General features: G+C 38.4%; 1 protein-coding gene across 5 annotated transcripts in view; it reads right to left on the minus strand.

Moving 5' to 3' along the window:
• IPCEF1 (interaction protein for cytohesin exchange factors 1) overlaps nucleotides 1-23,131 on the minus strand; it is a 182,521-nt gene that overhangs the window by 154,348 nt on the left and 5,042 nt on the right. For all 5 annotated transcript variants that reach the window (XM_060283841.1, XM_060283840.1, XM_060283839.1 and 2 more), the window contains exon 2: nucleotides 20,343-20,467. The gene's annotated coding sequence lies outside the window, so the exon portion shown is untranslated. The remainder of the gene's footprint in view (nucleotides 1-20,342; nucleotides 20,468-23,131) is intronic.

Genomic DNA, 23,131 nt, shown 5'->3' on the forward strand with positions numbered 1-23,131 from the left:
CATCAAAAAGACCCAAGGAACCTTATAAAATCTTTCAGGAGGTAGAAGAGGGACTATTTCCCAACTCTTTTTTATGACAACAGAACCCTGATACCAAAACCTGACAAAGACATTATAGGAAAAGAAAATTGTAGACCAGTATCCATCATGAACATAGGTGTAAAAATTCTTAACAAAATACTAGAGAGTTGAATTCATTTATATACAGAAAGGATACTATATTATGACTATGGGAAGTTTATCCCAGGCTTAACATTTGAAAAACAATCAATATAAATCACCATATTAACAGAATAAAGGGAGAAAATCACATGATCATTTCAATAGATGCAGAAAGTGTATGTGCCAGGACCTCCAGCTCACATCGTGGAAAGATCAGGGACAAGGTGAGAGTAAATACACTCTCACCACTTCTCCTCATCTAGCCAGTGCAATGGGGCAAGAGAAAATTTTAAAGAAGTCCTACAGAATGTAAAGAAAGAAGAAAAACTCGTCATTTGCAGATGACATGATCAGTTTAAAAGAAAATCCTGGGAAACTAAAACAAACAAACAAAAACTTCTAGAATAAGTGAGTTATCAAAGGGTGAGATACAAGATAAGTACAACATATAAATTTTATATCTATGTTCTAACAATGAACAACTGGAAATTGAAATAAATTATAAAATAATTTATAATAGCATCAAAAATACAAAACACGGATAAATCTAACAAAAGATGTGAAAGACCCTACACAGTAAAATGTAAAAAACATTGCTGACAGAATTAAAGACCTAAAGAAATGGAAAGATATACCTTTTCCACGAGTCAGAAGACTCAATACTGTTAAGATGTTAATTCTCTCCAAATTGATCTATCAATTCAAATCACTCTCAATCAAAATTCCAGCAGGATTTTTTAAATTGACAAACTGACTGTAATATTTTTATTAAATACAAAGGAGCTAGTATAGACAAAACAACTTAAAAGCAATAACAAGCAATGGAATTACACACCGAATTCTGCACTCATCATAAAGCTAAGGTAATCAAGACGATATGGTTTGACATGAAGAGTGTCCAAAAATAAACCCACAAATATATGGTCAATTGATTTTTGACAAAACTGCAAAAGCAGTTTCTCTCAGTAGAGAAAAGATAATCTTTTCAACAAATGGTGATGGAACAATTGAATATCTATGCACAAAAAAAAAGAAAGAAAAAACCCGCAATTGATCCATACTTTGATACAAAATTAACTCAAAATGTATCATAGACCTAAATGTAAAACCTGAAACTATACAAGTTCTAGAAGAAAATATAGGAGATTTTATTAAAATTAAGAACTTCTATTCCTTGAAAGACATTTTTAAAAGAATGAAATGGCAAGCTACATTCTGGGAATCATATATATAGATGATAAAGTGCTCATATCCAGAATATCTAAAGACCTCTCAATACTCAATAATAAGGAAACAAACAACCCAATAAAATATGGGCAAAAGATGTGAATAGAAACTTCACGAAAGAAGACAGATGTCAACTAAGCATTTGAAAAGGTGTTCAGTGCTATTAGTGATTAGGGAAATGAAAATTAAAACCACAGTGTTACCCCTACATACCTATTAAAATGGCTTAAGTTAAAAATATTGATCTCACCAAGCCTTGATGTAGATATGGAGCAAATGGAATGCTCATGTGTTACTGGTGGGAATATAAAATGGTCCAATCACTTTGGAAAACAATTTGGTAGTTTCTTAAAAAGTTAAACATACACCTATTAGAACCCAGCTATTCTATTCCTGGATATTTATCCAAGAGAAATGAAAGCATATGTATGGTCAAAGATTTGTACACAAATGTATATAGCAGCTTTATTTGAAATAGCCAAAAACTGGAAACAACCTAAATATCTATCAATAAGGGAATGGATAAACAAATTGTGGTATACCCATACAATGAAATAGTATGCCATTGTAAAAATAAATAAAATAGAATATCAATACATGGTAACAACAGGGATGAATCTCAAAATAATTATGATGAGTGAAATAAGTCAGACAAAAAAAGGTGTATAAAATCCTAGAAAATGTGACATAATTTATAGTAGTATAAAGCAGTTCAGTGGTTACCTGAGGATATGGAAAACGGGGAAGTGTTGGCAAGAGGGATTACATTTTCTTGATTGTCATGACAGTTTCATGGATATAGATATACGTCAAAACTTATCAAACTGTACACTTTAAATTGTGCCATTTATTAAACATCAATTATACCCCAATAGAGCTGGGGTTTTTCCTAACCTCCTAGTATGGAATTAGTGTCCATAAATTTAAGAAAGAAGGCCAGTGTGGCTAGAACAAGATGAGTGAGAAGGAGTTAAAAGGCCAACTCAGAGGTAAGCGGAGCCAGACCACATGTGTCTTTATAGGCTCAGTCAGGTGTGTGAAATGTATTCAAGTGGAGGATTATAAACAGAGCAGTAACATGATCTCATTTATGTGAAATGCTCCTTGAGGCTTTTCCAGAACGTCATGTAGCTGGAACCGTATGGCATGTAACCTTCTCCGGTTGACTTCTTTCACTTAGTAATATTCACTTAAGAATCCTCCATGTCTTTTCACAGCTTGATAGCTCATTTCTTCTTAGTGCTGAATACTATTCCATTGTCTGGTTGAACAACAGTTTATGTATCCATTCCCCTGCTAAAGACATCTTGGTCAATTCCAACTTTTGGCAGTTGGCAATAAAGTTGCTATAAACATCTGTTGTGCAGGTTTTTATGTGGATGTAAGTTTTCAACTCCTTTGGGTAAAAACCAAGGAGTGCAATTGAAGGATAGTATGGTAAGAATGTGTTTAGTTTTGTAAGAAACTGACAAACGGACTTCCAAAAATGGCTGTGTTATTTTGCACTCCCACTAGCGATGTAGTCCTCTTGCTCCACGTACTCACTGGCATTTGGTATCGGCAGTGTTTCTGGATTTTGACAATTCTGATGGGTATGTAGCCGTATCTCCTTGTTTTAATTTGCATTTCCCTAACAACATAAAATGTCGAGACTCTTCATACACTTATGTGTCATCTATATCTTTGGTAAGGTAAATGTTCAGATCTTTTGCCCATTTTTTTGATCATGTTGTTTGTTTTCTTTTTGTTGAGTTTTAAGTGTTCCTTGTATATTTTGGGTTGCAGTACTTTATCAGATACGCCTTTTGCGAATACTTTCCCCAAGTCTGTGGCTTGTCTTCTCATTCTCTGACAATGATTATATTTTAATGCAACACATTTGATACTGGCTATGCCTTCAGTCCATCAAATCTAGCTAGGTGTATACAGAAAAATGGATGAGATAAAAATCAAAATATTGCCAGAAACACAAAATAGCAAAATATGCTAATGTGTACTGTCTCCCAAGTAATAGCTTCTATTCATAAATATACTGAAGAAAGATTAGAAATCCATTTAAACTCTTAGAAAACTGGTGCTATTCATTAGTAAGTCAGATTTTTCCAGGTGATTGTAGGCATCCCCAAAATCGTGTAGCACAGAGTAACAGAAAGATAGTGAGCATGGAAATAAAATAATACAGTATGGTTTGAGATTTTGTTCCCTGCAACCATCCTGTTTCAGCATTTTAAAATTATGAAAAATTTTCCTAATTTCTTCCTAATGGAGATGGTTGTTTTTTGTTTTATTTTCTTGTCAAAAATGTGGGGAATCAGTTTAAATAAAACATCTTTGTTACTTCCAATGTATACAGCTGAAGTGGTTAGAGGAAAGAAAGAAACATTTCCAGTCTTAGATATGGCCAAAAGTGTCAAAATCTTGCCTATCAAGTCATCATCTTTACTATTCACTATATGCTTTTTCTTTTTTTTAACATCTTTATTGGAGTATAACTGCTCTACAATGTTGTGTTACTTTCTGCTTTATAACAAAGTGAATTAGCTATATGTATACATGTATGCCCATATCTCCTCCCTCTTGCGTCTCCCTCCCAAACTCCTTATCCCACCCCTCTAGGTGGTCACAAAGCACCAAGCTGATCTCCCTGTGCTTTGCAGCTGCTTCCCACTAGCTATCTATTTTACATTTAGTAGTGTATATATGTCAATGCTACTCTCTCACTTCATCCCAGCTTACCCTTCCCCCTCCCCATGTCCTCAAGTCCATTCTCTACCTCTGTGTCTTTATGGCTGCCCCGCCCCTAGGTTCATTAGAACCACCTTTTTTTTTTTTTAGATTCCATATATATGTGTTAGTGTACAGTGTATGTTTTTCTCTTTCTGACTAACTTCACTCTATATGAGAGACTCTAGGTCCATCCACCTCACTACAAATAACTCAATTTCGTTTCTTTTTATGACCGAGCAATATTCCATTGTATCTATGTGCCACATCTTCTTTATCCATTCATCTGTCGATGGACACTTAGGTTGCTTCCACGTCCTGGCTATTGTAAATAGTGCTGCGATGAACATTGTGCTACATGTCCCTTTCTGAATTATGGTTTTCTCAGGGTATATGACCAGTAGTGGGATTTCTGGGTCATATGGTAGTTCTATTTTTAGTTTTTTAAGAAACCTCCATACTGTTCTCCATAGTGGCTGTATCAATTTACATTCCCACCAACAGTGCAGGAGGGTACCCTTTTCTCCATACCCTCTCCAGCATTTATTGTTTGTAGATTTTTTGATGATGGCCATTCTGACAGGTGTGAGGTGATACCTCACTGTAGTTTTGATTTGCATTTCTCTAATGATTAGTGATGTTGAGCATCCTTTCATGTGTTTGTTGGCCATCTGTATGTCCTCTTTGGAGAAATGTCTATTTAGGTCTTCCACCCATTTTTGGATTGGGTTGTTTATTTTTTTGATACTGAGCTGCTTGTATATTTTGGAGATTAATCCCTTGTTAGTTGCTTAGTTTGCAAATATTTTCTCCCATTCTGAGGGTTGTCTTTTCGTCTTGTTTATGGTTTCCTTTTTTGTGCAAAAGCTTTTAATTTTCATTAGGTCCCATTTGTTTATTTTTGTTTTTATTTTCATTTCTCTAGGAGGTGGGTCAAAAAGGATCCTGCTGTGATTTATGTCAGAGTGTTCTGCCTAAGTTTTCCTCTAAGAGTTTCATAATGTCTGGCCTTACATTTAGGGCTTTAATCCATTTTGAGTTTATTTTTGTCTGTGGTGTTAAGAAGTGTTCTAATTTCATTCTTTACATATAGCGGTACAGTTTTCCAAGCACCACTTATTGAAGAGGCTGTCTTTTCTCCATTGTATATTCTCACATCCTTTGTCAAATATAAGGTGACCATATGTGTGTGGGTTTATCTCTGGGCTTTCTATCCTGTTCCATTGATCTATAGTTCTGTTTTTGTGCCAGTACCATACTGTCTTGATTACTGTAGCTTTGTAGTATAGTCTGAAGTCTGGGAGCCTGATTCCTCCAGCTCCGTTTTTCTTCCTCAAGATTGCTTTGGTTATTCGGAGTCTTTTGTGTTTCCCTACAAATTGTAAAATTTTTTGTTCTAGTTCTGTGAAGAATGCCATTGGTTGTTTGATAGGGATTGCATTGAATCTGTACATTGCTTTGGGTAGTATAGTCATTTTCACAATGTTGATTCTTCCAATCCAAGAACATGGTATATCTCTCCATCTGTTTGTATCATCTTTAATTTCTTTCATCAGTTTCTTACAGTTTTCTGCATAGAGGTCTTTTGTCTCCTGAGGTAGGTTTATTCCTAGGTATTTTTTTGTTGTTGTTGCAATGGTAAATGGGAGTGTTTTCTTAATTTCACTTTCAGGTTTCTCATCATTAGTGTATAGGAATGCAAGAGATTTCCATGCATTAATTTTGTATCCTGCTACTCCACTAAATTCATTGATTAGCTCTAGTAGTTTTCTGGTAGCATCCTTAGGATTCTCTATGTATAGTATCATGTCATCTGCAAACAGTGACAGCTTTACTTCTTCTTTTCCTATTTGGATTCCTTTTATTTATTACTTCTCTGATATCTGTGGCTAAAACTTCCAAAACTATGTTGAATAATAGTGGTGAGAGTGGGCATCCTTGTCTTGTACCTGATTTTAGAGAAAATGGTTTCAGGTTTTCACCATTGAGAATGATGTTGGCTGTGGGTTTGTCATACATGGCTTTTATTATGTTGAGATAAGTTCCCTCTATGCCTATTTTCTGGAGAGTTTTTATCATAAATGGGTGTTGAATTTTGCTGAAAGCTTTTTCTGCATCTATTGAAATGATCATATGGTTTTTATCCTTCAGTTTGTTAATATTGTGTATCACATTGATTGATTTGCATACATTGAAGAATCCATGCATTCCTGGGATAAACCCTACTTATCACGGTGTATGATCTTTTTAATGTGTTGCTGGATTCTGTTTGCTAATATTTTGTTGAGGATTTTTGCATCTATGTTCATCAGTGATGTTGGCCTATAGTTTTCTTTTTTTGTGACATCTTTGTCTGGTTTTAGTATCAGGGTGATGGTGGCCTCTTAGAATGAATTTGGGAGTGTAACACCCTCTGCTATATTTTGGACGAGTTTGAGAAGGATAGCTGTTAGCTCTTCTCTAAATGTTTGATAGAATTCACTGTGAAACCATCTGGTCCTGGGCTTTTTATTGTTGGAAGATTTTTAATCACAGTTTCAATTTCAGTGCTTGTGATTGGTCTGTTTATATTTTCTATTTCTTCCTGACTCAGTCTTGGAAGTTTGTACTTTTCCAAGAATTCGTCCATTTCTTCCATGTTGTCCATTTTATTGGCATATAGTTGCTTGTATTAGTCTCCCATGATCCTTTGTATTTCTGCAGTGTCAGTTGTTACTTCTTTTTTAATTATAATTCTGTTGATTTGAGTCTTCTCCCTTTTTTTCTCAATGAGTCTAATGGTTTATCAATTTTGTTTATCTTCTCAAAGAACATGCTTTTAGGTTTATTGATCATTGCTATTTTTTCCTTCATTTCTTTTTCATTTATTTCTGATCTGATCTTTATGATTTCTTTCCTTCTGCTAACTTTGGGGTTTTTTTGTTGTTCTTCTTCTTCTTTCTCTAATTGTTTTAGGTGTAAGGTTAGGCTGTTTATTTGAGATGTTTCTTGTTTCTTGAGGTAGGACTGTATTGCTATAAACTTCCCTCTTAGAACTGCTTTTGCTGCATCAGATAGGTTTTGGGCCGTCACGTTTTCATTGTCATTTGTTTCTAGGTATTTTTTCATTTTCTCTTTGATTTCTTCAGTGATCTCTTGGTTATTTAGTAGTGTATTGTTTAGCCTCCATGTGTTTGTATTTTTTACAATTTTTTTTCCTGTAATTGCTATCTAGCCTCATAGTATTGTGGTCAGAAAGGATACTTGATACGATTTCAACTTTCTTAAATTTACCAAGGCTTGATTTGTGACCCAAGATATGATCTATCCTGGAGAATGTTCCATGAGCTCTTGAGAAGAAAGTGTATTCTGTTATTTTTGGATGGAATGTCCTATAAATATCAATTAAGTCCATCCGGTCTAATGTGCCTTTTAAAGCTTGTGTTTGCTTATTTATTTTCATTTTGGATGATCTGTCCATTGGTGAAAGTGGGGTGTTAAAGCCCCCTACTATTATTGTGTTACTGTCAATTTCCCATTTTATGGCTGTTAGCATTTGCCTTACGTATTGAGTTACTCGTATGTTGGGTGCATAAATATTTACAATTGTTATAGCTTCTTCTTGGATTGATCCCCCTTGATCATTAGGTAGTGTCCTTCTTTGTCTCTTGTAATAGTTTTTTTTTTAAGTCTATTTTGTGTGATATGAGAATTGCTACTCCAGCTTTATTTTGATTTCCATTTGCATGGAATATCTTTTTCCATTCCCTCAGTTTCAGTCTGTATGTGTCTCTAGGTCTGAAGTGGGTCTCTTGTAGACAGCATATATATGGGTCTTGTTTTTGTATCCATCCAGCCAGTCTATATCTTTTGGTTGGAGCATTTAATCCATTTACATTTAAGGTAAGTGTCGCTATGTATGTTCCGATTACTATTTTCTTAATTGTTTTGGGTTTGTTATTGTAGGTCTTTTCCTTCTCCTGTGTTTCCTGCCTAGAGAAGTTCCTTTAGCATTTGTTGCAGAGCTGGTTTGGTGGTGCTGAATTCTCTTAACTTTTGCTTGTCTGTAAAGGTTTAAATTTCTCTGTCAAATCTGAATGAGATCCTTACTGCTTAGAGTAATCTTGGTTGTAGGTTTTTCCCTTTCATCACTTTAAATATGTCCTGCCAGTCCCTTCTGGCTTGCAGAGTTTCTGCTGAAAGATCAGCTGTTAACCGTATGGGGTTTCCCTTGTATGTTATTTGTTGCTTTTCCCTTGCTGCTTTTAATATTTTTTATTTGAATTTACCTTTGATAGCTTGATTAATATGTGTCTTGGCATGTTTCTCCTTGGATTTACCCTGTATGCGACTCTCTGTGCTTCCTGGACTTGATTGACTGTTTCCTTTCCCATTTTAGTGAAGTTTTCAACTATAATCTCTTCAAATATTTTCTCAGACCCTTTCTTTTTCTCTTCCTTTCTTGGACTCCTATAATTCGAATGTTGGTGCATTTAATATTGTCCCAGAGTTCTCTGAGACTGTCCTTAATTCTTTTCATTCTTTCTTCTTATTCTGTTCTGCAGCAGTTATTTCCACTATTTTATCTTCCAGGTCACTTATCAATACCTCTGCCTCAGTTATTCTGCTATTGATTCCTTCCAGAGTATTTTTAATTTCATTTTTTATGTTGTTCACCGTGGTTTCTTTGCTCTTTAGTTCTTCTAGGTCCTTGTTAAATGTTTTTTGTATCTTCTCCATTCTATTTCCAAGATTTTGGATCATCTTTACTATCATTAATCTGAATTCTTTTTCAGGTAGACTGCCTATTTCCTCTTCATTTGTTTGTTCTGGTGGATTTTTACCTTGCTCCTTCATATGCTGTGTATTTTTCTTTCTCTGTTTTCTCATTTTGTTTATCTTACTGTTTTGGGGGGGTCTCCTTTTCACTGGCTGCAGATTCATAGTTCCCATTATTTTTGGTATCTGCCCACAGTGGGTGAGGTTGGTTCAGTGGCTTGTGTCAGCTTCCTGGTGGAGGGGACTGGTGCCTGTGTTCTGGTGGGTGGGGCTGGATCTTGTCCTTTTGGTGGGCAGTGCCGCATCCGGTGGTGTGTTTTGGAGTGTCAGTGAACTTAGTATGATGTTAGGCAGCCTCTCTGCTAATGGGTGGGTTTGTGTTCCTGTCTTGCTAGTTGCTTGTCATGGGGAGTCCAGCACTGGAGCTTGCTGGCCGTTGGGTGGAGCTGGGTCTTGGTGTTGAGACGAAGATCTCTGGGAGATCTCTTGCTGATTGATATTATGTGGGGCCAGGTTTCTGGTGGTCCAATTTCCTGGACTCAGCCCTCCCACCTCAAAGGCTCAGGCCCAACACCTGGTCAGAGCACAAAGACCCTGCCCGCCACACAGCTGAGAAGAAAAGGAAGAGAGAAAAAACAAACAGACAGAACCCTAGGACAAATGGTAAAAGCAAACCTATACAGACAAAATCTCACAAAGAAGCATATATATACACACTCACAAAAAGAGAAAAAGAAAAAATATATATATATATATAAAAGGAAGATAGCAACCAAGCCAATAAGCAAATCCACCAATGACAATATGCACTAAATACTATACTAAGATAAAAACGAAACCAGAAACATATTAGACACAGAAGGCAAACCCCAAGTCTACTGTTGCTCCCAAAGTCTACCACCTCAATTTTGGGAACATTCGTTATCTATTCGGGTATCCTTCAGATGCAGGGTTTATCAAGTTGATTGTGGGGATTTAATCTGCTGCTCTTGAGGCTGCACAGAGAAATTTCCCTTTCTCTTCTTTGTTCGCACAGCCCCTGGGGTTCAGCTTTAGTTTTGGCCCTGTCTCTGCCTGTAGGTTGCCCTCAGGTGTCTGTTCCCTGCCCAGACAGGAGGGGGTTAAAGCAGCGGCTGATTAGGGCTCTCTTGCTCACTCAGGCCAGAGGAGGGAGGGGTACAGTTATCATAATTGGAATGCGAGGTGCGCCTGCGGCAGCAGAGGCCAATATGACAGGCCAGCACGCCTGAGGCGTGCCATGTGTTCTCCCAGGGAAGCTGTCCCTGGATCTCAGAACCCTGGCAGTGGCGGGCTGCACAGGCTCAGGGAGGGGAGGTGTGGAGAGTGACCTGTGCTTGCACACAGGCTTCTTGGTGGCAACAGCAGCAGCCTTAGCGTTTCATGCCCATCTCTGGGGTCCAAGATAATAGCCGTGGTTTGCACCCATCTCTGGAGCTCACTTAGGTGGTGTTCTGCCTTCTGTGGGCACACATGGAAGGAATACTCTCTCCTTGCGCACCCCGAAGAAAAGGTATCTTGCCTCTCCGGCAGGTCCAGACATTTTCCTGGACTCTGTCCCAGCTAGCTGTGGCGCACTAGCCCCCTTCAGTCTGTCTTCATGCAGCCAACCCCTGTCCTCTCCCTGGGGTCTGACCTCCGAAGCCCGAGCCTCAGCTCCCAGCCCCGCCCACCCCGGCGGGTGAGCAGACAAGCCTCTCGGGCTGGTGAGTGCTGGTCGGCACCAGTCCTCTGTGCGGGAATCTCTCCGCTTTGCCCTCTGCACACCTGTTGCTGTGCTCTCCTCCATGGCTCCGAAGCTTCCCCTCCACCCACCAACCCCATCTCCACCAGTGAAGGGGCTTCCTAGTGTGTGGAAACTTTTCCTCCTTCGCAGCTCGCTCCCAGAAGTACGGGTCTCATCCCTATTCTTTTGTCCTTGTTTTTTCTTTTTTCTTTTGCCCTACCCAGGTACGTGGGGAGTTTCTTGCCTTTTGGGAAGTCTGAGATCTTCTACCAATGTTCAGTAGGTGTTCTGTAGGAGTTGTTCCACATGTAGATGTATCTTTGATGTATTTATGAGGAGGAAGGTGATCTCCACGTCTTACTCCTCTGCCATCTTCAAGGTCCTATACTTTTATATGTTGAGAATTTTCCATAATAAAAAAGTTAATTTTTTTTTAATGAATGTTACATACCCTGAAATTTAGCAATGTGGCATTGTCAACTAACTAGCCATGTAGAAAACATCTAAAAAGATATGTTTCACTAAATTAACTTGAAGGTAAATTAAAAGTTTGAATATATAAAATAAAATAACCAATCTGTTAGAAGTATATATAGGAGAATTTATTTCTTTTTGGAGATAAGAAAGCTTTTCTAAACAATACTCAAAACCCAGATTCCAAAAAGATTAGTGAATGTGATGACATAAAAGTTTTTTTCTGCACAGAAAAAAATACCAACAAAGTCAAAAGACCAATGATCAACTGGGAAAAATATTTCAACACATATGACAATGAGCTCATTTTCTTAATATAAAAAGACCTCTTACAAATCAGTTATAAAAGACCATTAAACCAATAGAAAAATTGACAAAGAACTTAGAGGCAGTTCATAGAAAACAAACACTAATGGTTTGTAACATATGAAAAGACAGTCAACCTCAATCATAAAGAAATGAAAAGTAAAATGTCAATGTTATATGACTATTCATTTATTGGAACGCATTTCTTAAAATATATGTCATTAAGAATATTTAAATGAAAAAAATCAAGATGTAGAACAATCTATATGGTACGCCTCTACCTGTGTAAAAATAACTGTGTACATATCTACATGCATATCTATATATACGCATATATGCATTATGCTTCAATACACATAGAACATCCTAGAAGAACACTGTATAAGCTGGTTACAGTGGTTGCTTCTATAGTGGGAGCCTGGAAGTCTTGAGTGGTAAACACCACTCTCCATCCTGTGTGCTTCTTATAACATTTAAATTTTTAAATGTATGTCTGCCTTACCTTTTCAATGAAAAATAACTAGTTGATAAAAAAAACTAAGTTAATGTGTTCAACAAGCATTTCTTTGTGCAAATCACTGTTGAAGTACTGAGAATACAGGTGATGGAAAACCAACATAATTTTCTGTCTCCAGCTCTACATTGCTCCTGGGGGAAGAATAATAAAAGTCTCTAATGAATTGTGTTCAGTATAGTAATTTTTTGACTGCAACTGTACAAATGTTTTCTTTGGATATGTGTCCTTTTTAATGTAAGTGAATATATTGAGTCTTACCTACAATAGTAACTATAGAAACGCATTCTTTGGAACTGACACAATTGTCTTCATCATAATTTGGATAGGCTTTGTCAAGTTAGAAGAAGCAAGAAGAGGTTTATCGTTCATGGCTCCACGTGTATCCATACCACTTAAAAACCTCATTGTCCTTGCAACACAGCATTTCTAATCTCTGCCTTCATTTTATGGTTTATCTATGGAGAGTTTAGAAGCCTCTCACTCCCTTACTACTTAATTCATTATTTTAGAATTCAAATCTCAGTTATGTCCTGAAGATTCAGGACAAAAACAATCCCAAAGACTTTTACTGTCACCCATACACATAAAATTCCCATCCGTGTCCTAAGTTCTCATTTCCATTGCATCTCTACATCTTTTTCTCTGGATATAGAACAACTATGCCAACAAATGTAAAATTACAGCTGTTAAGACTTTGTTTCATCTATTAAAAAAATTTATATTTTGGTTAAAGGATGGGGTAAGCTAAAAAACAATATTCTAAAGTATAGTGGATGAACACAAGACTTTCTCAGTGCTCCGTCATAAAGGGATTTCTTGGCCAATAAATTGGAAAAAGATGCTTATTAAGTTTCCCCACAATTCAAAATTTTCCCCATACTGCAGACTGACAACTATGTTAGCATATTAGCCCCCTAAAAGAATCCTTCAGTGAAGAAGTTTGCTTAACTTTGAGCCTCTGTTTCTTTCTCCCTTCTCTGTGCTAATTAAGAGATCTCTTGACGTCAGAGGAAATTTTCATCTAACCTCAAATCAGGACTAGTCTCAGTTTTGAATCTTTGCTTTTCTCTCAGCAAACTCCACCAGAGTACTTCCTGGTCCTACTCTGAAATCCACGCTGTCAAATTTCTTATTAGCTCACAGCTAACCTGAATCTTCCATCTGTAAGAAATACAGCACAGCACACCTCTGTCACAAGCAGCGCACTCTTGGTTCCCTGGCAAGAAGAAAGTGAAAAGACTAAATATGTGTGGGCTTAGAACAAATGAAATTCAATATTATCTACCAAATGGCTTCCTCATGAGCATAATCCTCTCTGAGAGAACACAGCAATAACAACAAACGCAAAATCCATTTTTTTTAAGTATAGAACAAAAGAGATCCAGTTTAAGCCACTCCCCCGAAACAAAATGTGATGGGAAACAACCTTCTTGTTAACAGAATACCAACAGAACTTCTTTTTTTTTTTAGTTGCGTGGACTCTCTAGTTGTAGCACATGGGAGTAGTTGCCCCATGGCACGTGGGATCTTAGTTCCCCGACTAGGGTTCGAACCCGCATCCCCTGCACTGGAAGGCAGATTCTTAACCACTGGACCACTAGGGAAGTCCCAGGACTTCTAAAATTATAGCCTCTCTTTCAACTAACACCCTGCCCAAGAAAGTTTTATTGGATGAAATGTTAAAACCAATCCAAGAATTTTCTCTTACAGTGTCTCTCCCAAGTATGTTCAGACATGAAACCGGGCCTTCCTAAGTTCTGATTAGCTCTTGACTTTTATCAGTACACCTTGCTTCCAAAGCTTCCTGGGCCAAAATAGTCTATGAGTTAAAGGTGAACCTTAATAAAGGAATCATTTGTTTCCATTTTTTAAAGGTGCAGTCCCCACCAAGAAAACCCTGCTACAATTTCATTAATTCACATGTAGGACAAACACAACTGAGAAATCAGGGACCATGACATTTTCATCTTTATACCCCATGAGACATTTGACCTATTGATAACTTTTTATGAGGAAAATTCACCTTCTGGTGAAAGCCTGCGAGTGACAAATACTTATCTGACAATCTAAGCTTAATATACCAAGAAGCTAAATCGTCAGTTTGTTTTACTGTGCGTTTAAAAACGTTTTGATTAAAAAAAAATCTTGCAAACTTTGAAGAGCATCTTTCCTTCGGCAAATGGAACTGGAGACTCAAGTATTTTGTGTCCAGTTCTGCTTGAATTTCCACGTCCTCTATGCCAACTGGGTACCCTCCCTCCCCCCGCCCCATCTGTGCAGATTTCTAAATCACTGGAGAAACCACCAGGCAGAAAGTCAGCACAAATGCCTTCCAAGCCCAAGGAAGTTTTCATTTAATGAGAGAGGCTCAGGAGGGAAAGGGAGACTGGGTAGGGGCTCTGTTTAAAATAAGCACATCACAAGGTAAAGAAAAATTATCAGTAAAGATACGTGTAATCAGGAGGTTCCCCAAAGACCTTACAAGTATCTCGATGCTCAGCTGATCTTAAAGCAGGTCTGGTGGGGACCCTGGAGGGGATCGTGGTTGGAGAGACTTGAAAGAAATTTCATCTAATGGAAAAGCCAGCATTAGCTCCTGCCTTGTGGAAATACAGGCTTGTCTCTTATCCAAAGCCCCCAAAGCTATGTCGACTTCATTTTCTGATGGTCTTTGGAGTGTTATTGAAACTGAAGTCATAGGTTGGATCCTCAAATAAGCCAACTTGTTTAGATGCTTCCTCAGTCACAGACTCAACCCTAGTGCCTTATACATGCAAAGCCTTGACAGAAATGATTATTAGGAGAGAGGAAGGATGAAATGAAGGAACTCTACCATCTTCACACACAAAGGACAATACTGCATTATATTGAAAGACATTTTAAATGAGAAAAGCTGAAAGAATCTTCAAAAATAAATGGTGCAGTCTTTGTTGTTGGGTAGTTGACATTTAGACTAGGCTTTTATCAGCTCAGAGTTGTGGGACAGGTGAGCCAGGTGGTCTGGCAACCCAAATTAGCTCCCAGTCAGAAGGATCTGATTAGCTAATTCACGCAGTGGTGATAGTGACTCATAACAACTGAAAGACCTTTCCTTTCCAAGAACGTGTTCATTTTAACCCAGACTTAACAGTGGAGAGTCTAGGAGTCTAGGAAATCTGGGCAGTGAAGTGAGCATTACCTCTAAAAAGCGGTTCACGTTTGGGAAATCACAAAATCTCTTTGGACCTCAGTTCCTTATCCATAAACTGGTAAATGGAGAGTAAATGGAGTCCATAGTGCCTCTGAGCTAAAATAAGTTTGGTGCCTGATTCTATGCGGTAAGCACCGACATCAGGCATCCAACACAGGTGGGTAGAGGCGTCTACCCACCCAAGTATAAGGCTAAGAATACATGCCCGACGGGATGATCCAGGCTGGGACACCCTGAGGAGGAGAAGGTGATTAGGCTTGAACTCAAACTTTACCTAGATGATAAATCAGTAGAGACAGCTCACTGATAAAGGTCAGGCAATAGAATGCTCCAGAGCGGGAAACCTCCTGTAGGAAACAGCAAACTAGAGTCGAGCCTCAGATCAGCCATTCATTAGTACTACAACCTCGGACAAGTCACTTCGCCATTCTGAGCCTCGGTTTCTTCCATGGGGGCGTTACTATCTGCCCTGCACACAGACAGCAAAAGTCAGTCTAAGGAAACATGCACAAACGCACATTTTCGGGGGACTGTAAAGTAGTCATAGCTCAGAGGCGCCACACAACAGGCATTCAGGGTTTAGAGGGAGGTCTCCTTCCCAAAGAATAAGACGAAAACAGACAAAGCCTGGAGAAAAGAAAACTTCTGAGTAAACAGCTTTCTATTTGCCCACTCCGAAAATATAGACACTGAAATGTCAATACGTGAAACTTCTCTAGGCTCTCCAGGAGAACAGAAAGCAGGCTTTCAATGGAAATGACTGCATAATGGAAAGACTGCTAAACCCAAGTCTTTGTCATACTTACTCAAAGCCCCGGACCATGTAAGACATTCAAGAAAGAAAAAGAATCGGAGAATCTCTGCTTTACACCAGGGAACGGGACACATGCTGAGAGGGAAGGCCAAGGATAGGGCTCAGCGGAGGGATTAGTCCAACATGCCCAGGTAATCGTGAAGAAGAGGTACAGAAACCTGGGGGTAGAGGTAGAGAAAAGAGATTTGGCCACAACCAAGATTCCCTGAGGGCTATTGATTGGGGTGAACAGGTAGGGAAAAAGAAGACAACTTTTCTTCCCCGAATGACTAGGTCATCTAGGAAGAGAAGTATTAGACAGCAAAGCTACCTTGACCCTGGAACAAGTAAACAATATCAATGCAAGTGTGATTGGATAAAGCAAAATTAACCCTTAAATGAGGGAGTAAGAGAGCTTATGATTTTCTAAAATTACACCCAAGTTCCTTTGTTTTGCTCGACTCGCCAAGAAACGCTCCAAGAACTCTCTCTATACTCAGGAGAGTAGAAGGAGAACAACCAGAGAATATTGGGCAATGGTTCAATTCTAAACATATGTGAGTTGCAACAACGCCAGTGCATATGAGCAAAAAACCCTGCTAGTAAGAGGAAACTGAGTGGGGAACCAGAGTTGGATCAAGAATGGAAAGATGGGGGTTTCAAATAATATTGTGGAATAATAGTTGAAGAGAATTGAGATCAGAGAACTTCCCGAGAACCTCCACAGATAACAAGACAGGGAACCAAGACGTACATCAAATAAGATGCTATAGTTGAATGGCTTAAGGAGAAATTTGAGAGATGGAGTATATGTCCTTAAGGCAGACAAGGTCTACGTGAGTCTTGAAGTCTACAGATGCTGAATCCAGGAGGATGAGAGCTGAGAAAGGCCCTAGATTTGACCATAATAACAGTGTGAATAGAGTATAATGAACAAAACTAGGCAGGCAATTTGCCAGATTAGGTCAGTTCAGGAGCCTCTTCTAGAGTGTGTGAATTCTCCAACCTCTCTGTTTTTTCTTCTCTGACTTGCTACACATCTTTTGGTTTTTGCTTTGTGTCCACCAGAAGGTTCAATGCACAAGGAAGATGACATTAATTGTTAAAATCTATTAAATATTTAATAAAGGAATGACACAAGCACAAACGTTGAAATGTACCTTTATGGACTGTATGGATTCATTCATGCTTTATCTGATTCTCATGGTTATAACTCATTATGAGTTAATTATACAATATTTATCCTTAATAATTTATAATAGCTCTATGACTTGATTTAAAAATGTGACGCATAAGCCTGGAACTGCTGCCCAAGATCTAACTACTACCCAGTTGGATTGATGATAATATTTTTTCATAACTATTTCAGCTATTTGTTGAGAAGTGTGTCATATGCTTCTAGGGATACAAAGGGAAAATAAGTGAAATAAGGAGAAAAGAAGAAATTTCCTTTTCCTCTCATTCAATTAGTGGGAAGAGCATATTAAAAGACTTGACATGATGCATTGCCCACAATACTCAAGAAAGTGCCGTTTTATTAGAAAAAATACAAATGTATGAAAACCCATCCTTATCATCAAACTTTCTCCAAAGCACTCCATTTCCCCATCAACCACTTTCCTCCTCATCTTCTCATTTCCCCTCATTTCTCCACGTCTCCAGAGGGGAATTATCAATGCCATCAACCTATCAACCCTCTGACTTCCCCTTTGCTCTTGCTACGTTTGACCCAACGATATACTCCCTCTGTCTTCAAAACACTCAACTTTGGCTTGGGGTATGTTATAACTACTTTGTTGTCCTTTTGTGTTCTTCTTCTGTCTGTATTTCTAGTCAATCCCCATCACAAGTGACACCTACAGCATGTGTATACACATCATCTCGTGCAAGACCCCAAAAACTCTTTGAGGCATGTAGCCCTATGATGCTACCCATTTCACAAATGGAGAAACTGCGACATGAAAAAGTAACAACCCAAAGTTCACCAACATAGCAACTGGCAGAACAAAGCATGTGACTTGTGGTCCAAGATTCTTCCCATTGTGTAGCTGCCTGATATACAGCGGCATGAGCGCCATCTTGTCTTGGCTCCAGCGGAAAAGCTCTGTATTTTTTCCCCCTGATTCCGTGGTCATCTCTCTTCTTTCCATCCGCCTGAAACTTACCCTTCCTTTCATATCCTGCTCAACTTCTTCCTCCACCATTAAATTCTCCTGGTTCATTCACCTTTTACAGTACTAACTCTCTACACTGTTCATTATGACACTCATGTATCACTTTCGTCTTTTCATTTAATGTCTCATGTGTTAGTTTTGTTGCCCCAGTAAATTAGTAAGATATTCTAGGGACTAACTTTTAAAAAATATTTTGTTTATATTTTCCACAATGCCTGATACAGAGAAAATTCTCAACAAATTTTTGGTGAATTTCTCAGGGACCATAAGAGAATTTCTATGTTTAAGAAATAATTTTTCAATAACATTTGTGGCCAAGCAACTCAAAAATTCACATGATTGATGATGCTCACAGACTTAAAAACACATGGAGACTAGGGTACTACACCAGTCTTCAGGACCACCAGACACCACAACAAGATTGCAAAAAGACAAGTCAGCTGAGGAAAACCCTCTTTCCAAAAGACAGCCGCTGCCACCTGCTATGACACCCCAACACTTGCCTATTCAGATTCATGCTGGGGTCTTCCCTCTACTGCATTTTGCTCTTCTGTTATTTTCTGTTTTGTTTTATATGACAATTAGCCACTTTTTGGATTAAAACGTGTTAAACTTGCCACTTCTTTGCAGTATTTGCAAATTCTCAATATCTGAACTTTTCTATGGTCAGTTATCATGAAGAAAAACCTCTTCACTTATCCATCATGACCCATTCAAAAAGTTTGGTAACTGCACTCCTATTTGGTAAATTATTATATCTAAAATATGTAATGTGATAGGAATATGATTTTAATATGTCAGAGTACAGTTATATCTCATTTTTGTCAAATACACTCATATATAAAGAAAAAAAGACAAAATATTGAAGGTTTTGCACCAAAATATTAGCTATGATTAGTTCAATATGGTAGGATCATGGGAAATATTTATCTTGTTTGTGTGCATTTTTGGCAATAAACATACATTACATGCGTGCTACAGAAAAAAAATTATTTTAAAAACTTAAGAAGTAAATAGCAAGATAGTTGATAACATAAATTTAGTACGAGGTTGAATGCAAAGTACTTGCCTGAAGAGCTCCTTCTTTCCTCTCCTTTTATCTAATTTGCTATTTACTAATCTTTTCTTTTTCTGAAGAAATTTTCCTGGTCTTATAATAAATAGAAATCATGAATAGAAACTATTCAAACACATCTTCTCAAAATCCTGCCTTCCTAACTTTTAATATCCACTTTTCTTCCCCTTTTCATTCTGAATTCTTAGAAACAAATGTCCTGTCTCTGTGTCCCAAGCGTCCTCAGCTGTGATCTGGAAATGTCTTTAGGAAGGAGATTTTCCTTACGGCTCAGGCAAATCTGTGACAAGCACTCTTAGCATTATATTCTTCACCCAAACGCATTTTCTCTGGCCCAAATGGGGTCAGATTACATACATTCCCAGCCTGGGGAATGAATGGAAAGGTGAACAAGCACAAAGCAGCCTTATCTAAAAATAAGAAATCACGTGGCATCCTTTTCCCTCTGCCCTCAAAGCGGCCATATGTTACTGGACTCTCAGGTCCAGCAGACCCAGTTCAACTTCTGACTCCAGAAGCAAATTGTTGAGGTTGGGATCCTGACTATACCACTTACTGTGTGACCTTGAGCCAGGTTCTTAACCTCTCCGAGCCTGTTTCTTCATCAGGAAAAGGGAAGCTAGTTAATAACAGCGCTTCCTAGAGTCATCTGGTTAAGAAAATTAGACAATGAATATACAGCCTTTAACCCCTTCCCTGGCAGACAGCAAGTGGACAGTACACGTTAACTCTTAGCAATAACAGTAGCACCGACTACACAAGACATACAGCCGCTGGGCACATGGAAACAAATGCAGCCTGTTTGAGAAACTACAATCGTAAACGAGGAGCCCTCTTGAATGCTGTTTTCTGCCTTCATTCAAAGGCTTGCCTCAGTGGTGCTCACTGCCCAGAAAGTTCCAAGCAATATAGAGAACACCTCACTAGCCAGGGGCCTCCATCCACTGGCAAAAGGTGCACGTCCTTGGTAAGAAACATGAGGCTGTGGGGGGCAGGCAGCAATGCTCAGTGTCTGAACTCAATTCAGGATTGAGAGGAGAATCTTGCTAATTTGCTCCCAGTGCAGAGCTCACAAAGTATTTAATGCAAAGTGGAAATGACCCTGAGTCTAGGACTCTGCTGTTACCGGGAACACCAAAGTGAAAAGCAAAGTCACTTCGGAAGAAATAGCCAAACCTATCACGCTCTGGTCACTTACTCTGCTTTGATGAATGCTCTGGGGTCTCTCATCTCGCGCTGGCTTCTCGGCCCAGGAGAGCTAGGGGTCTGGCGTTCCTCTCAAGGCAGTTGATTTGTACATCACTTTGGAATGTTGATGAGCGTCTACAAAATAAAACAATTGCGCTCTAGTGCCTACCTCAAACCTTGCTCGACAATTCCCTCTAAGTCCCTGTGACCTACGCAAAACGGCTCCAGCTGATTAATCAAGTTGAAAATTCAAGTGCAGGAGAGCTTGGTAGCTTCCAGGGTGAAATCCAGCTCTAGCTGGAAAACCCTGGACATATTTCACCAAGAGAGTTCAAGTTCAGAGCCTTCTCTTTGACAGAATGGCTGTAACTGAATCTAACCAAGAAAAGGTAGTGTTAATTCACACGATTATAAGGGAACTTAAAAGGTGATCTTGTCTGTTCTCTTACAATAAAACACATGGAAAACATGAGGTATCCAATAGGCATTTGGTGACTATTAAATGTTCAATAATGGGTATTCATCCTACTGTATGATTAATATTCACTCTCACGAGTGAGAACAATTCTTTGCCTATTTGTCAGGAGCGTAAGAGAGGTTGGGATTTATGGTTCAATAAGGAACCAGCAAATAAGGCCTTTAGCATAATTTGCTTCAGGCTTTTAACAGGTGGAAAGAACAAAGTTGTTATAACTGACCTGTACTTCAAGTGAATTAATAAAATGTTCCTGTTGCGACCATTAGTTTGCTAAACTAGCAGAATCTTCAACACGTTCAAAAAATTAATGAGACAACATGTGGTCATCAGACCAGAAAAAGAGTGCAAACTTCCCCCATATTGTGTTATACTCTGAGCTATCCAAACAGAATAATCATAAACAAGTAGCCTGAAAAGTATGGTTTTCACGTCTGCAGCCATTTTCTCAGTTTTTGAAAAGAATTAAAGGTTTCTTCCTTAAAATGTGACTTAGTATAAGTGCAGCCAAGTGTCTTCTGGCTGAGTCCTGACACCTCATAACGAATTATATCCTGTAGGAGTAGATAATGTTAAATGGAGACTCCTGGAAAGAATTTTGAGTCCGCTCCATTTCTTTCCTTTTTTCTGAGACGTCTTGTATTTTCCCATTTTAGACCAGTGTTTGGTATCAATATATAAATTTGCCTATAAATGGTTAAATGTTCTCGTCTTATGTGATATTAGAGGTTAGTACACAAGACTCCTAAGGAAGTATTTCCTTTCGTGAAAGTCAGGAAAATAAAGAAATTCTACCTTGTTCAAATGTGAAAGAATCTAACCAGTCACAACTTTCCATTGAGCATTTTGAAAGAAATTATATAAAATTAATAACAAGTCTAAAGAAAATTGAATATAAATCAATTAAGGGGAGAAGCAAAAAGATATTTTTAGTTTTGAGTAGAGTAAATGAATTAGCCTCTTACAATGATGTTTTCCTGCTAAAAGAATGTTGCTCTGCTAGGGATAATTATGGTAACAGGAATTAGAGTAATTTAAACTCGACTGAAAAGAGAAAGTAAGGGATTCTTACGTTGCAGAGAAACACAGAATATGCTTGAAATCCTGGTTATTTACGCTGTCATTAAAATAGCCATGCAGGTAATTTAAACTCGACTGAAAAGAGAAAGTAAGGGATTCTTATGTTGCAGAGAAACACAGCATATGCTTGAAATCCTGGCTATTTACGCTGTCATTAAAATAGCCATGCAGGTACCAAACTAACTTTATGTAACAAAGGGATCAACAATTACAGATGAAACCACTAAAATGACCCAACATCCATTAATTGGGGAGTTTCCATTTGCTATAGGTTTAGATTGGAGCCTTAGGTTTTATGTTTGGACCAAAGTGCTATCACATTACATCATTTTCCAATTCCAAATATTTGAACTTTTCTTTCACTATACAACTTGGAGAAGTAAATATCCTCCCAAACAGACACTACTGTTCCATATCTAGTAAATGACCACATCAGTATAATAGTCTGAAATCCCCAGCTAGGCTCAATTTATGAAAGAATGCCCTTTTATAGATTTCACCATAGCCTGATTTCCATTTTGTAAATGTGTCCCATTGTTTAGTGTCTGTGTTCATTCCCATTCAATGATGTAGTAAATCTACTGTCTGAGGCCCAATGCCACAGGTTAACGTCAGAGAAATGAGTCATATTGGATTTGGTCCCTAGAAGTGCTTGCCAGCAATTAGATGAGTTTATTACTAGCATTTACAATGGCTTTTATTCTTTAGTCCCTGTATTCGTTTCCTAGGGCTATAGTAACAAAAGACTGCAAGTTGAGTGGCTTAAAACAACAGAAATGTACTCTCTCATAGCTCTGGAGACCAGAAATCTGAAATCAAGGTGTTGTCAGGGCCATGCCCCCTCTGAAACCCATAGGGGAGAATCCCTCCTTGACTTTTCCTAGGCGTCTGGAGGGCCGGCGACTCCTTGGTGTCCATTGACCTACAGCTGCATCACTCCAGTCTCTGTTCTCCACGTCACGTGGTCTTCTCCCTGGGTATCTCTGTCTTCACAGGGCTTTCTTCTTATAAGGACATCAGTCTCATTGGATCATTAATCTTAATTTAATCACATCCACAACACCTCCATTTCCAAATATGGTCACACTCTGAAGTACTGGTGGTTAGGACTTCAGCATACTTTTTCTTGGGGGAGGAGGCACAGTTTAACCCATAACACCCCCTACTACCTTTCACCTAATCCTCTTATGCCAGTAAAGCTCTTGTATGTCAACTGAGTCTCTACATGGTAAGAAAATAAAATC

This window comes from Globicephala melas, chromosome 14 (assembly GCF_963455315.2).
Source record: "Globicephala melas chromosome 14, mGloMel1.2, whole genome shotgun sequence".
Classification (NCBI taxonomy): domain Eukaryota; kingdom Metazoa; phylum Chordata; class Mammalia; order Artiodactyla; family Delphinidae; genus Globicephala; species Globicephala melas.